The sequence below is a fragment of the Bos javanicus genome, chromosome 5, assembly GCF_032452875.1.
Source record: "Bos javanicus breed banteng chromosome 5, ARS-OSU_banteng_1.0, whole genome shotgun sequence".
Classification (NCBI taxonomy): Eukaryota; Metazoa; Chordata; class Mammalia; order Artiodactyla; family Bovidae; genus Bos; species Bos javanicus.
Window position 1 is genome coordinate 118,140,847 of NC_083872.1, and position 15,082 is coordinate 118,155,928.

A 15,082-nucleotide genomic window follows, 5' to 3' on the forward strand; every position below is an offset into this window, starting at 1 on the left:
TAAACAAAAAACCCCAGAGAGGAGGAACAGCAAACAAGAATTAAAGTTGCAGAATTAACTCCTCACATACCAGTAATTGCATGAATATGAATATGCTAATTAAGATACAGACAATGGAGGAGTGAGTTAAAAAGCATGACCCAGCTCTGTGCCGTCTGCAAGAAACTCACTTCAAATACAACGATACTGGCAAGTTGAAAGCAGAAGGGTGGAAAAAGATGTACGGTGTAAACATTAATCAAAGGAAAGCAGGAGTAGCCAAATTGAGATCAGGCAAAGTAGGTTTCAAAGCAAAGAAAATTACCAGGGGCTAAGAGGGACACTACATAATGACGTTAAGGTCAGTCCACCAAGAAGACAGGGGGCTTCCCAGGTGGCGCAGTGGTAAAGAATCTGCCTACCAATGCAGGAGACACAGGAGACTTGAGTTCGATCCCTGGGTTGGGAAGATCTCCTGGAGAAGGAAACGGCAGCCCAGTCCAGTATTTTCTTGGGCTACAGTCCATGGGGTCACAAAGAGTCGGGCATGCCTTAGTGACTAACCAAGGACAGCCAGGAAGACGCAGAACCCTAAATTTGGACGCAGTGAACGGCAGTACTGCACAATCGCTGAGACAAAACCCTAGAATAGGCAAGGGAAAGAGACGAACTACAGCTGGGATTGGAGACTTCCACAGCACTCTCTCGACAACTGATGGAAAAGCTATACAGAAAATCAGGAAGATAGAAAAGAGCCCAGCAACACCATGAACCAATAAGATATTATAAGACGCTCTGGCCAACAAAAGCAGAATACATTCACTTTTCAAGTGCCCACGGAAGTATTGACAATACACCAGGATAGAACACATCCTTGGCCGTGAAATTTATTTCAACAGCTTTTAAAAGAATTGAAATCACACAGGATGCTCTCGGACCACAGTGGAGTCAAACTCGGAGTGAGTAACAGACTGAAAACAGGCAAACATCCGAACATCTGAAACCTGAACAACAGCCTTCTGAATAATCCATGGGTCAAAGAAGAAAATCTCCGGGGAACTCAAATACTTGAGCTGAACACAGGTGGAAATAGAATTAATTTGTGGAGCACAGATAAAGTGGGGGCGAGAGATAAATTGGTAACACTGAGTGCACGTGTTGCAAAGCGGGAAATTCTCAGATCAATAATCATCGAAGCTCCCACTTCAAGGACCTGAAAGCAGGAAAGCATGTGGAGTCACAGCGAGCAGAGAGAAAAGACGAGAGCAGAAATTAAACAACAGGAATGTCGTGAAGACGTCAGCTTTACCCAGACTGATACACAGGTTGAACGCAATGCCCATCAGTCTCAGAAAGAGTTTTCCCTGTATACAGATAAGATCATTGTAAAATTTATATGGAAAGGCAAAGGTACTTAAAACTGCTAAATTTTACATTTTGAAAAAGAATCAAGTGGGAAGAATTGGCTGACCTGACTCATTTTCATTTCTGATTGTGGTGGGCTCTATACAGAATAGAAGTCATCGTCCTAATCACTGAAGGGCATCGTTTGGTGGTGCTAAGTGCATTCGCATGGTTGTGTAGCTAACCTCCAGGACTCTCTTCATCTTGCAAAACTGAAACTCTGCCCCATTAAGCAGTAACTTGTCCTGGTCCCCTCTACCCAGCCCCTGGCACCCACCATTCTATCTCTGTCTCAATGAATTTGGCTACTCTTGGGACCTCATATAAATGAAGTTGTGTAGTTCAGTTCAGTCGCTCAGTCATGTCTGACTCTTTGCGACCCCATGGACTGTAGCATACCAGGCCTCCCTGTCCATCACCAACTCCAGGAGTCCACCCAAACCCATGTCCATTGGATCGGTGATGCCATCCAACCATCTCATCCTCTGTTGTCCCCTTCTCCTCCTGCCCTCAATCTTTCCCAGCATCAGGGTCTTTTCAAACGAGTCAGCTCTCCGCATCAGGTGGCCAAAGTATTGGAGTTTCAGCTTCAACATCAGTCCTTCCAATGCACACCCCGAACTGATCTCCTTTAGGATGGACTGGTTGGATCTCCTTGCAGTCCAAGGGCCTCTCAAGAGTCTTCTCCAACACCACAGCTCAAAAGCATCAATTCTTTGGCACTCAGCTTTCTCACAGTCCAACTCTCCCATCCATACATGACCAATGGAAAAACCATAGCCTTGACTAGACGGACCTTTGTTGGCAAAGTAATGTTTCTGCTTTTCAAAATGCTGTCTAGGTTGGTCATGACTTTCCTTCCAAGGAGTAAGAGTCTTTTAATTTTGTGGCTGCAGTCACCATCTGCAGTGCCAAATTGTGAAACTGTGTAGTATTTGTCTGTTTTTAGTATTTGTAACTGGCTTGTTTCTCTTAGGATAAGTCCTCAAGCTTCATACGTGTTGTAGCTGGTGTCAGAATTTCCTTCCTAAAAGGCTAAGTAATACATATCCTATTGTATTGAAGTTCCAATACTTTGACCACCTGATGCGAAGAGTCAACTCATTGGAAAAGACCCCGATGCTCGGAAAGATTGAGGGCAGGAGGAGAAGGGGGCGACAGAGGATGAGCTGGTTGGATGACATCACCGACTCAACGGACGTGAGTTTGAGCAGACTCCAGGAGATAGTGAAGGACAGGGAAGCCTGGTGTGCGCTGCAGTCCACGGGGTCGCAAAGAGTCAGACACAACTTAGCAACTGAAAGACAACATCCTATTGCATGCACAGACCACATTTTGTCTGCCAAGTCATTTGCTGCTGGACAGTTATTTATTTCCACCTTTTGACTTTTGTGAATAACGCTGCTATGACCATGGTATAGTGCGTGTGCAAACCCCTGTCCAGACCCTGCTTTCGATTCTTCTGTGCAGCCACTCGGAAGTAGAGTCAGTGGGCCACAGGACATCTCTGTTTTTGTTCTTTGAGGACCTCCACGCGGTTCCGCAGCGGCTACACCACGCTGCATTGCCCGCAGTGCACAGGGCTCCACTTTCTCCACGTTCTCGCCAACACTTACTGTTTTTTGTGTTCCTGACAATAATGGGTGTGAGACGACATCTCAGAGTGACTTTTACTCACATTTTCCTGGTGATTAGTGATGTTGGAAATCTTTTCATGTGCTTGGCGACCACTTGTGTGTCTTCTTTGGAGAAATGTCTATTCAGTACTTGACCACTTTTTTGATCATGTTGTTTGGTTTTATTGTTATTGTTGAGTTATGGGAGTTCTTTATGTTTTCATAATAACCTCATACAGATACACGATTTGCAAACTTTCTCTCCCACCTTGGAAGTTGCTTTTTCACTCTGTTGATTGTGTTTTCTGATGCACGCCAAGAGGGAGTGGCAAACCCACTCCAGTTTTCTTGCCCGGAGAATTCCATGGACTGGCTGTAGTTCATGGGGTCACAAACAGTCAGACGTGACTGAAGTGACTGAGCACACACATCTGATTTTAAGAGTTTTTTAAAATAGCTATTGTATTCAAGACCAGTATTAGCAGAGAATACCAGAAGACAAACAGAGAATCCACAAATGAGTCCACACGGATATGTCAATTGATTTTTGACAAAAGTGCAAAAGCAAACTAATGGAGAAAAGATGACGTTTCCAGCAATGGTGCCAGGGCAAAGCCCAGAACCCAGGCCAAACAAAGACTCAATTGGTTTCTGACATATGAGTTCACATTGAAAGGGACTGCAGACTTGAATGAAACCTATGGGGAACAAATACAGGAGAAAATCTCCAGAACTCAGGGCTAGGCAAGGAATTCTTAGACTCACCCCTAAAAGCACACCCGTAGTAGGAAGAACTCACAATTTGGAACTCATCAAAATGAAAAACCTTTGATTTGTGAAACATGGCTCAGCTGGTAAAGAATCTGCCTGCAATGTGAGAGACCTGGGTTTGATCCCTGGGTTGGGAAGATCCCCTGGAGAAGGGAATGGGGACCCACTCCAGTATTCTGGCCTGGAGAATTCCATGGAGTACAGTCCATGGGGTTGCAAAGAGTCGGACATGACTGAGCGACTTTTTCACTTTCCATTAAAAGAAAGTGAAAAGAAACGCTATAAAGTGGGAGAAATTACTTGCAAGCTGCATGTTTGACAAAGGACTAACATTTATAAAGACCTCTTAAAACCTAATAGCAAAAAAGATCCAATTAGAAAATGACATAAGAGAGAGTTCGTGAAAGAGGCTAATTAGATGGAAAACATGAAAATAATTCAACATCCGTCACCATTAGGGAAACATGTAATAAAACTGCAGTGAGGGATCAGTACCCACCTATCAGAGTGCAAATATGCAAATTAGCAAAACACCAAACGCAGGTGAGCATGCAGAGCAGCAGGGCCCCTCATACACCGATGGCGGGAATGTGGGATGACTGTGTTCAGTTGTGTCTGACTCTCTGTGATCCCAAGGATCGTAGCCCACCAGGCTCCCTTGTCCATGAAATTCTCCAGACCAGAATAGTGGCGAGGGTTGCCATCTCCTCCTCCAGGGCGTCTGCCTGACCCAGGGATCAAATCCTCGTCTCTGGCGTCTCCCGCACCGGCAGGCAGATTCCTTTATCCCTGGGCCGTCTAAAATGACGGGGGACCCGTCAAGAGGAACCAGACGACACGTAACCTTTCATATGTTTGGCGTGTCGGCATGTTTTCAGGGTTATCCACATGGCCAGCACGTGCCACAGCTTCGATCTTTTTATAGGGGGGCCACATGCCCTCGTGTGCCTGCTCCCCATGCTGTTTGTTCAGTCATCTGTGGATGGATATTTGAGTTGTTTCCACCTTTGGGGTGTTTTGAATAGACGTGTTAAGAGCATTTAGGCACAGATCTGTTTGGGATGATGACAGCTCTGGACCTAGGTCCGGGGACGTTATGCAGCACTGTGGGTGTGCCGCTAAATGCCCACTGGAAGGTGGTTCCGGTGGGAAGTCTCATGGCATGTATATTTCACCGCAATTTTTAAAAATCCTTAAAAAAGAAAAAGAATAGAGGGGGAAGAAAGGACTCAGAGCTAAGCTTGAAGAGGTGCTCATAAGCGAAGACGGGGCAATTTTGGCATCATTAAACTGATGAACTCTGATGGATGGAACACGATGACTGTGTTCAAATCCTTGAGTCTGTATTAACGTGGAACACTGGTCACTGCTGGAGTATGTTGGGTTCCTACTCATTATTTTGAAAATTGCTAAATAAAGGGAAAGAAATAAGTATTTATCCCTGCTTTGCATATAAGAATTTGACTTCTGGGTGAAGAGATAGGTGAAATGGGAGGTTTCTTGGGATAAAAATATTGCAGCTGTTAAGTAAAGAATTAATGTTAGAATTAGAAGGTCATTGTTTTCAACCCTTCGTGGATTAATGGGCTTGCTATGATCATCAACAGTTGCTAAAATGAGAAAAAGAAATACCCAGCAGACACTGGAGGGGCTTCCCAGGTGATGCTCGTGGTAAAGGACTCGAGTGCCAGTGCAGGAGACACAAGAGATATGGATTCGATCCCTGGGTCAGTAAGCCCTGGAAGAAGGAAATGACAACCCACTCCAGTATCCTTGCCTGGAAAATCCCATGGACAGAGGAACCTGGTGGGTTACAGTCCGTAGGGTCACCAAGAGTCGGCAGCGGCAGATCATGAACACATGCAGCAGACACCAGGCGTCCCCGACGGAAGCCTAGCCCAGCCCTGCGTGTGAAATCCTCCTGCCAGAAATGAAAACTCAATCTCATATCAAGCCTCAAAATCTAACTCCAGCTTCACGAGAGCCTCGGGGCCAGGGAGATGCATTTATCATCAGAATCCAGACTCAGAAAGAGCTCCAGGAAAGCAAACCCAATTTCTTTCCCCAAAACACTGTGAACGAAGGAGGGTGGGGGTGGCAGATCTTTGGATCAAAAAAAAAAAAAAAAAGTTTTTAGAGACGCATGGACCAGTCTCTAAGTATAGATTTTACTTGGATTCAAATTCAAACTAACAAAATTAAAACTGTAGCTAGTTGGTCAAATTGAAACATATTATTGGATATGAGATGCTACTGTGGATATGCTTAAAATGACCTTTCTTTTAGAGAGGCACACTAATATATTTACAGATGAAATCTAATCACAATTTTAATTAAATGTTTACTTTAGGAAAGATGAGTAAATAAAAGGAAAAAAAAGAAAACTCTCTCTGCCTCTCTCCTCAGGCAGACGTTGCTCTCTGCTCCAGGCTGGTCTGCTGGAGTCGCTGCCGCTGCGTCCCAGCCCCTAGGGTGAGTACGGACTCCCCACCTGGCTTCCCGGAGCCCCGATCTGGCTCCAGAAGGAACTGTGCTCCCGTGCCAAAGGGAAGGCTACCCACATTCTGTCTACCTAGGCAAGTGGCTCATGGGGGGCTCAGGAGGAGTATGACGTTCTGAAGGGCAGTAACGGGTTGCTTTTCTGAGTCCAGGAAGCCAGAGGGCAGAGGAGCAACCTGTGGAGGGGTCATGACCTCTGCACTCCAGGCTGTTCGCGGTGGACCACAAGCCCTGCAGTCCCAAAGGCACTCAACCCTGAGTGCTCACTGGAAGGACTGATGCTGAGGCTGAAGCCCTAATACTTGGGCCACCCGATGTGAAAGAGCCGACTCATTGGAAAAGACCCTGATGCTGGGAAAGACTGAGGGCAGGAGAAGAGGGGGACGACAGAGGATGAGACGGTTGGATGGCTTCCCTGACTCAGTGGACATGAGTTTGAGCAAGCTCTGGGAGACAGTGAAGGACAGGGAAGCCTGGCAGTCCGTGGGATCACGAGTCAGACACGACTTAGTGACTGAACATCTACAACAGGTCCTGCAGAAGTTACGAGATTCAAGCCATGTTCCTCCCCATCCTTGCTGCGCGATGTGGGACACCTCATTGGCCTGTCTGAGCCTCAATTTTCTTACCTATAAGTGGAAATGACTGGGACTTGGTTGATAGGTTTGTTGGGGACAGTAAATAAGGTAATGCTGATAAAAGCCTCAGCGCAGTGCCCACAACCTGCAGTGCCCACTGTGGGGAGCAGCCCTTCTCACGGGCAGGTGGGTGGGCTCTGTCTGCAGCTGCTTCTGTAGGAGGTTGTATCTAACGTGCTCTCGTCTCGTCAGCCTGTCGGGGGCTTCTGCTTCCATTGCTCTTACCCCTTTTCACGTATTTGCTTCTTTGCAGGACTTTTAATAGGAAACTGGAAAGAGGTCTGTTGGGCATTTGAAGCAGGAGCCCAGGGAGTCCAAACCTGGTGAGCAGCCGGGGCAGGGGAGCGGGGCCGAGGGTGAGAAGGGGCGGCGGAGGCGGGGGTAGCGCTCCCTGCAGCCCAGGGGCCAGGGTGCCCACAGGAGGGCCGTCCGTGTAGACCTGCCGCCAAGAGTCTGGCCTGCTGAGCCGCTGAAGGGAATCCCAGGGCTGGAGATTCAGAGGCCACGGGGAGCTTCATGTCCCCAGGGGACCGTTGTGAGTCCAGTGCGGGGGTGGGGACATTTGTGCTGGGCGACAAGTGTGTGGACAGGAAGGAGGAGGATCCAGGGAGAGCGGGCTCGGAGGCAGGGGGGCCCTGGGAACAGGACTGGGCTTGTCTGCTGTGTGCGTGTGTGTATGTGTCTGTCTATAAACTGTTTGTCTTACCTATCCGTCCATCATCTGTCTATGAATCTATCTGCATCTGTCTATCTATCCTATCATCTACCTATTACCTATGAATTCAGCTCAGTTCAGTTGCTCAGTCGTGTTCAACTGTTTGTGACCCCATGGACCGCAGCACGCCAGGCCTCCCTGTCCATCACCAACTCCTGGAATTTACTCAAACTCAAATTATCTATAATATTTATCTATCTCTATCTATCATCCATCTATCTATCTATCATCATCTATCTGGGCTTCCCAGGCGGTTCAGTGATAAAGAATCTGCCTATCAATGCAGAAGATGCAGGAGACACAGGCTCAATCCCTGGGTCAGAAAGATCCCCTGGAGGGGCAAATAGCGACCCACTCCAGTATTTTTTGCCTGGGAAATTCCGTGGACAGAGGAGCCTGGCGGGCTACAGTCCATGGGGTCGTAAAGAGTCAGACACAACTGATTACCTACATACACGTCATCTATCTACCTACCAACACTTACCTGTCTGTCTCTCTCTCCATCCACCTGTCTATCTAAATGTGAGAATGACTGGGGTCCAGGAGAAACCCAAAGGATTAAAGAGAACATGCTTCCTTCCTCTAGCTAGAGCATGTCGGCCTGGGCCGGCAAGGTGTCAGCCCAGGGAGAAACCTGGGTGCGTGTGAACAGGTGTGAGCGGCAGGTGGGCTGGCAGGGACGCCGCAGTTCCGGCATCAGGGCAGAGCGCCGAAGGAGGCCCACGGGGGCAGCGCCAGGCGGCCAGAGTGATGAACGCACACCTGCGCCTGGCACTCAGGTGAAAGCGGGATGTGTCGCAAAGCTCGCCCGCCACGCCCCGTGGATGGGGAACAGCTGGGGTGGAAAATAATTACTGGCTTCTGCCCCCTCCTCCATGCAGGCAGAGGGCGGGTGGGCGGCACTGCGGGCGGAGGGCGTGGCTGGGCAGTGCTGCAGGAGAGTCTCTCTGCACGCGGTGTTCTCCCCGGCTGCCCCAGCTCGCGGTCACTCCCAGCCTACGGGAGGGGCTGGGGGCCAGCTTGCTGAGCCAGAGGGAACCCGGTGGAGTGCTGAGTGGGAAGGGTCTTGGCTTCTCTCAGCGCTGCCTTGATGGTTTCAGACGAGCAGAAGCTTCATCTGGGATCCCAGGACTGTGGTCAAGGCTCCCAGCTCCCTGCCCTCCCCTCCTTGCCCTCTGCCAGCGTCTGAAGACGTCTGGTCCATGCTGGACGCCACCCCCCCCCACCATTGGAAATGGATTTTTACTGATTTTTCCTCCGTTATATTCTTCTGATATTATGGTATTTAAAATGGATTTTTACTGATTGTTCCTCCGTTATATTCTTCTGATATTATGGTATTTAAAATTCCTGAGCCTCTGATGAGACACATCCTCGACAAATGTGTTCATATCTCTGTCTCTGGGAAATAGTCAAAAGATTTGGGGAGGAGAGGTGGCTTTGCGGGGGCAAGAGTTCAAGCCCTTGCCCTGAAACCCATTCAGAGTAGCTCTGGGTGCATTAAAAACTGTGTAGGTCCCAGAGTCCCTGTCTCTAAGTAGGAAATTTTCATAGCTAAGGTTTGTTGAGTCTTACTATGTGCTCAGTAGTTGTCTAGTGTTTTCTATGAATTATTCATGCGGTTTCAATCCAAGTGGGAGCTGAGCCCAGAGGCCGTCGTGGCCGCCACCATCGTCACCGCTGTCTTCCTCACCATTGCCATCATCGTCGTCATCACCACCACGGTCAGCATCTTTGTCCAGCCTGCACCGCTGGATTCCCCTCCACCCTCCCCTCCGGGGCCCCTGCTCTTAGAATTCAAAGGCTTCCGCACTTCTGCTTGTGACGGCACACGCATCATGCCTGGCACCTATGCAATGCTCCATAAATGTTTGTTCTCTTGTTCCCTAAAGCGCATCGTGGTTAAGATGCAATCAGCTCCTTATCCAAAGTCGCTGGCTAACGTGCTGCCTGATATAAAGGCCTCTGAAAAGAGTTGGGTAGATGTGCGCATGCAGAATGCTCTCTTTGTAATTCTGGGTGGACGCGAGATCCCTGAAATTCCTTTTGGCATCCTCCTCCAGCCTTGTCCTGCTCGGCGCTGGGAGCTGCAGATGGTGGAGCAGGGCTGCGAAGGGCTGACAAGGCCTGTCCATCACCCACCCAGTGGGGATCCTTGGGGACCGCCTATCTCTCCTGTTCTTCCGCGGGAGCTGATTGCAAGGACGAGCAATCTGGCTGCAAACTGTCCAGCAGGGCAGGGACCTGAGCCTGGGGCCGGGGTGCATGCCCGACCAGGTCCAAGGAGGGTGAAGGGGCCCCAAGATGGCCCGCAGGCCCAGGCTGGAGCTGGGTGGAGGCTGCTGGAAGCTTCTCAAGCAGAACCTGTGGGTCCTCGTGATGCAGAGAGGGCTGGTGTGCAGGCAAGCCAGCTCTGTCCTTGACAGGGCGCCTGCAGTGGCGGGCATCCAAGCGAGGCTGCCCAGGGAAAGGGGCTCACCCAGGAGCTTTCAGGGACCAGGGCAGCTGGCGGGCTGCGTGCTGGCCCTCTCTGTGAGCCGACAGGGACAGCTTGGAAGGGAGACCATGCAGCCCCACGCGCCCTTGGGCTGCACCCTCTGTAAGTCCTGTTCTTCAGCATCCGCTGGACACCAACCTGTCGGCTTAGCCTTGGGGCCCCGCTCTATTCACTGGTGAAAACAAATGGCGTCGGAAGCAGGACAGCTGCCAACAGAGTCACAGTGGTGGATGCACTTCTGGTCCTTTCTTCTTAACCAGCAGGCAGACCAGTCCTCACGGAACAGCTGAAGGCTGTTCTTGTTTGGCTCTGACCTGACACACGGTGGGAAAGCCCTGCAGGACTTTCCCCACGACGGTCACACGCCAGGAGGAGGGCAGATGGCAGAGACGTGGGGGTGCAGGACTGGAGGCGGGTCAGGGGTCTACTGCAGGGGTCCGAGGGGCAGGGAGGCGCCGGACAGTGGTGGAGCTGTGATGGCGTGAGAGTGGCCAGTCCGCTGTGTGCTGAGGCTGCTGTTGATGGGATCTTCTGTCTCTTAAGGGTTCACAGAAAAGAGGCAAGGCTGAGGAGTGCTCCAATGTTTCGTGTGTTTGCTTCCATGGACAGCTGGGGATAGAACACAGCTGTTTGATGGGGAAGGCCGAGGGAAACGGAACCTTGTGGGTGGTATTTGTATCCTGGAAGAGCGATGCTGAGTGGGTCTGGAGAGAGAAACGGGAGAGTTTGAAAACTCTTTGACGGTAATAACAGTTGAGTCTGGATGAGGGCATGAAGGCAAGCGAGGGGTCAAGACTGATTGCTGGGGCTCTGCAGCCCATCCAGGGCAGCCTGGCTGGTTGTGGGTGGAGCACACGCAGGCTCAGAAGCATGTCCTCAGCCTCCACACTCTAAGCAGCCCTCTTTGTGAGGTTAGACCAACACAGTGCTCATGTTAATGTTATTTCCTGAGCACCTGGGAGGAACCAGGTATCCCCCAGATGGCTGGGGAAGTCTCAGTCCAAGCTGCCCACAGAGAGACCAGCTAAGGAGAGAGGTCCCAGGGCAGCCGTGGCCTGGCTGCAGCGTTCGTAGGTGGCTACACTGTGAAGGAGAGACGCAGACGAGACTGGAAGCAGGACTCAGCGTAGGAGCAATTTCCTCAGCTACCCAAGAGGGCAGCAGGCTGAAGTCCCTTGTCATTTCCGTAGACCACGATCTTGAGGCAATTTAGCACCTTCAGGAACGAGCCAGTGTGAAGGAAGGGGTTAGGGAGTTTCAGAGATCGGTGTTCAGTCCTGCGATTTACTACTATTTAGGCTTAGGGAAGTGATTTTAAGTTCTCTAAGCTTTATTTGGGAAAAAAGAAAGGATCTAGCACTTATGATGCAAGTTTCTTTGAAAAGTGCAGATAAAGTGTGAAACACGATGGGCATGGCACAGAGAGTGAGGACGAGATGATGGTGGTGATGGTGGTGATGGTGATGGTGTGGGGGTGATGTTGTTAATGGTGGTGAGGATAACGAGGGTGGTGATGGAGCTGATGGTGCTGGTGCTGATGCTGGGGATGCTGGGGATGGTGGTGATGGTGATGGTCGCAGTGATGGTGATGATGGGGTGATGGTGATGATAATGGTGATGATAATGGTGATGGTGGCCATGGTGATGGTGACTAAGTTGACACCATCAGTGAGAATAAACATTTGTCAGCAAGTGCATCCTTTCCCCAGGAAAATTATACATCAGTTCCAACATTTCCAAATTGCCAGTACTTTTTACTTTATAATGTAAAGAGGTGGGTTTTTTTTTTTTTTTTTTGCACTTACCCATGTTAATGGTATTTTGGGTGTGAATATTCCACTTGATGCCACACATCTCAGTGAAAACTGAAAGTGCAGTTGAACATGGCAACGCGCTCAGACATCCAGCTGCAGTGAGCTCTGCCCACCAAGCACAAGGATATGTGACGGCTCCTTTTTTCGGTTTCCGTTCTGTCATTTGGCATTGGACTGGCTTGGGTGTTGCAATAATAGCTATCAAGAGATATGAATGTGCACCAGACACTTGAAAAGAATTCAGAGAGAATGGCATATTGTTGCTGGAATCTGATACATGAAGAAAAAACGCAGGCAGGCTGCTGCTCTAGCATGAAGCTAAGTGGTTGCTGGAGGAAGGGCTAGCGCGCCTGCTTGGGGCATGGTGTCTTTTCTGCACAGACTCTTAGGTGTGATGCAGTCTAAAAATAGCCAAGCTCTGCGCTGGGTTGTCTGGGGAATAGCTTTTGGACTCTCAGCTGCTGCAGCTACAAAAAGCAGTATGCTCTTTGGAAAGGTATTAGGCTGGGGTTTTGTTCTGCTGGCATTGCTTCAGATCGTCTCTCCTGGAACAAGCAGTGCCAAACTTCCTCCTTCCTGAGGGGGCGGAGGAGGAGAAAGGGGTGAAGGATGGGCTGCCAGGCAGATCTTGACTCTGAGCCACACACCTGTGAGGGGCACACGAATGAGCACAGGTGTGCAGTGGGCTCTCATGCCAGAGAACCTGCACACACACACACACACACACACACACACACACACACGCACATGCACACCCCTAAGTAAGTCAAAACTCCCAACTATTTTTCTTTTTTTTTTTCAACTATTTTTTCAAAGTACACAGGCCATTGGGGCAAATCTGGAATAGGCCTCTGGTGATTTCTGCTTTTCCAATAATATTTTAAATTGTCAGGAAAGTATATTCGTAGTTTTTCAATATCATGTTTTCACAGAAAAACAAATAAGTCCCTTAAACTCTTGGATGTGAGAAGCAGGTTCACGTCCTTAAATAAGATATTCCAAGTGAAGTTCTGACCACATTTCCTGGCATGTAGTGAAGACTCAGTCAATACTAGTTCTCCACATCTCCACCACCACCACCAGCTCCATCACCACCAGCTCTACCACCACCACCAGCTCCACCATCACCACCAGCTCCACCAGCACCACCAGCTCCACCACCACTGGCTCCACCACCACCACCAGCCCCACCACCACCACCAGCTCCACCATCACCACCAGCTCCACCATCACCATCAGCTCCACCAGCACCACCAGCTCCACCACCACTGGCTCCACCACCACCACCAGCCCCACCACCACCACCAGCTCCACCATCACCACCAGCTCCACCATCACCATCAGCTCCACCACCACCACCAGCTACATCACTACCATCACTACCATCATTGTTATCCATCTAACAAAAAGGTGAAGAGATATTCTAACACAACCTGAGCACGTGAGCATTGACTGTCCACCTTAGGGGACCTCAGTGAAAGATGGACTTGTGACTCCTCTGGAGCTTGGGATGCATGGGGTCTTTTGTGAGTTGGGAGCGAGGGGGTTGGGCTGACCACAGGCCAGGGTTCTACACCAAGGCAGCCCATTGCCCACCAGATGTGGAAGTGGGATGTGACCGATTGGCTGTCCAGGGTTAATCTTCCCAGGGTTGGAGGACACGTGGTGGGAGATGAACTCTGAATCATTCAGAAGTTTAATCTCAAAGCCAAACACCAAACAAAGGGTTTCTTTGATTTGATTTGATTTTTCTTACTGAACTGACAGGCTGAGGCAGGTCACTCTTTCTACTACTTCATGGACAGCATTCGACAAAGCTGAGAATTCTTACACAATTCCCTTGAAACAGAGCCTGACTGAGTCTGAGGCCATGGATGAGCCTTACTGGTGGGATTGTAAGGAAGGAGAGAGGAGGACCCAGGAGAGGTGGGGTGCACCCAAGGAGCCTCTCGAATGAGCTGGGGTGATCAGACAGCACTGTGTTCCCCTTCCACTCAGGGCCTCCCCTGAAACTCAGCTGCTGGGCAGATGGCGTTCATGGTGGCAGTCAGGCCCTCACTGCCTGCAGACCAGGCTGGGGTGAAACCTCAGATCCCATGTGACCCTGCCAGTCTCTCTCCCCCTATCTGACAGGGATAGAGCTCAGGAGCCTTGGGAGCTGGGGGGTCACAGAGCAGGCTCTTCTGCAGGACGCCCTAGCCTTGGGCCCCCAGTATCTTTAAATATAACCCATGGGGTTTCACTGGTGCCCACTCTCTGAGCCCTTCATGACTGCCCCTCCCCGGGACTCACAGAGGAAGTGGGTCCCTGAGGGAGCAGGACGAGCGTGGCCTTCCAGCTGGACAAGCACTGCTTCCTTGGTTACCTGTCTCACCTGGAGCCTGGGCCTGAGATCAGAGTGAATCTGGCTCTGGGTTCCCTCAAACCTCCTGCCACCTTTCTGCTGGGGACCTTGGCTGGCCCAGGAGACACCAGCCCTGCTCCCCTGCAGCCGGGGCCTCAGGACAGGAACCTGGGCTGGAAACAGACGGGGGAGAGCCCCTGATAGACGGCTCCTGGTCCAGGCCCAGAGTGTGTGCGCCTCACACTCAGTGCCCCCGCGCCATGTCCCTGAAGCGTCTGGCGAAGGTTCTCGCTGGCCCACGGGGAGGCTGACCTGAGCAGAGTCAGCCATGCTGCAGCCATTACTGTGATTACTGGTGGCCCGGGATGGGACCCGCAGGCGACACATCCCGCATCCCGGCCACTGGGCACGTCTCTGGATGGGCGGATCAATAAGGATGTGCTTTCAATGTGACCCCAGGGCTGAGGACTCGGTTCAGTTCAGCGGAGATGTTCTGACTCCCCAGTGCTCTGAGCCTGCCTCCTCCTCCACAGTTTGGGGCAGAGGGGTGGCTCAGGGAGAGTCTGAGTTGCATAAACAAGATTTTGCTGAAGCACATGGCCCCTCCACCAGTTTAGACTCCCTTTTCCTTTCTTTTCTGTCTCATTTTTTCTTTAATAAACAGAGTTTGGCTATTAATAGAAACGGAGAACACATATATTTACTGGGTTATATTTAAAGATACTTCCACCAGTACATGCCTGATGGCTTGTGAGTTGAGCACAGTGTTCTGGAAAGGAATCTAATTTATCCACAGGAACACTCT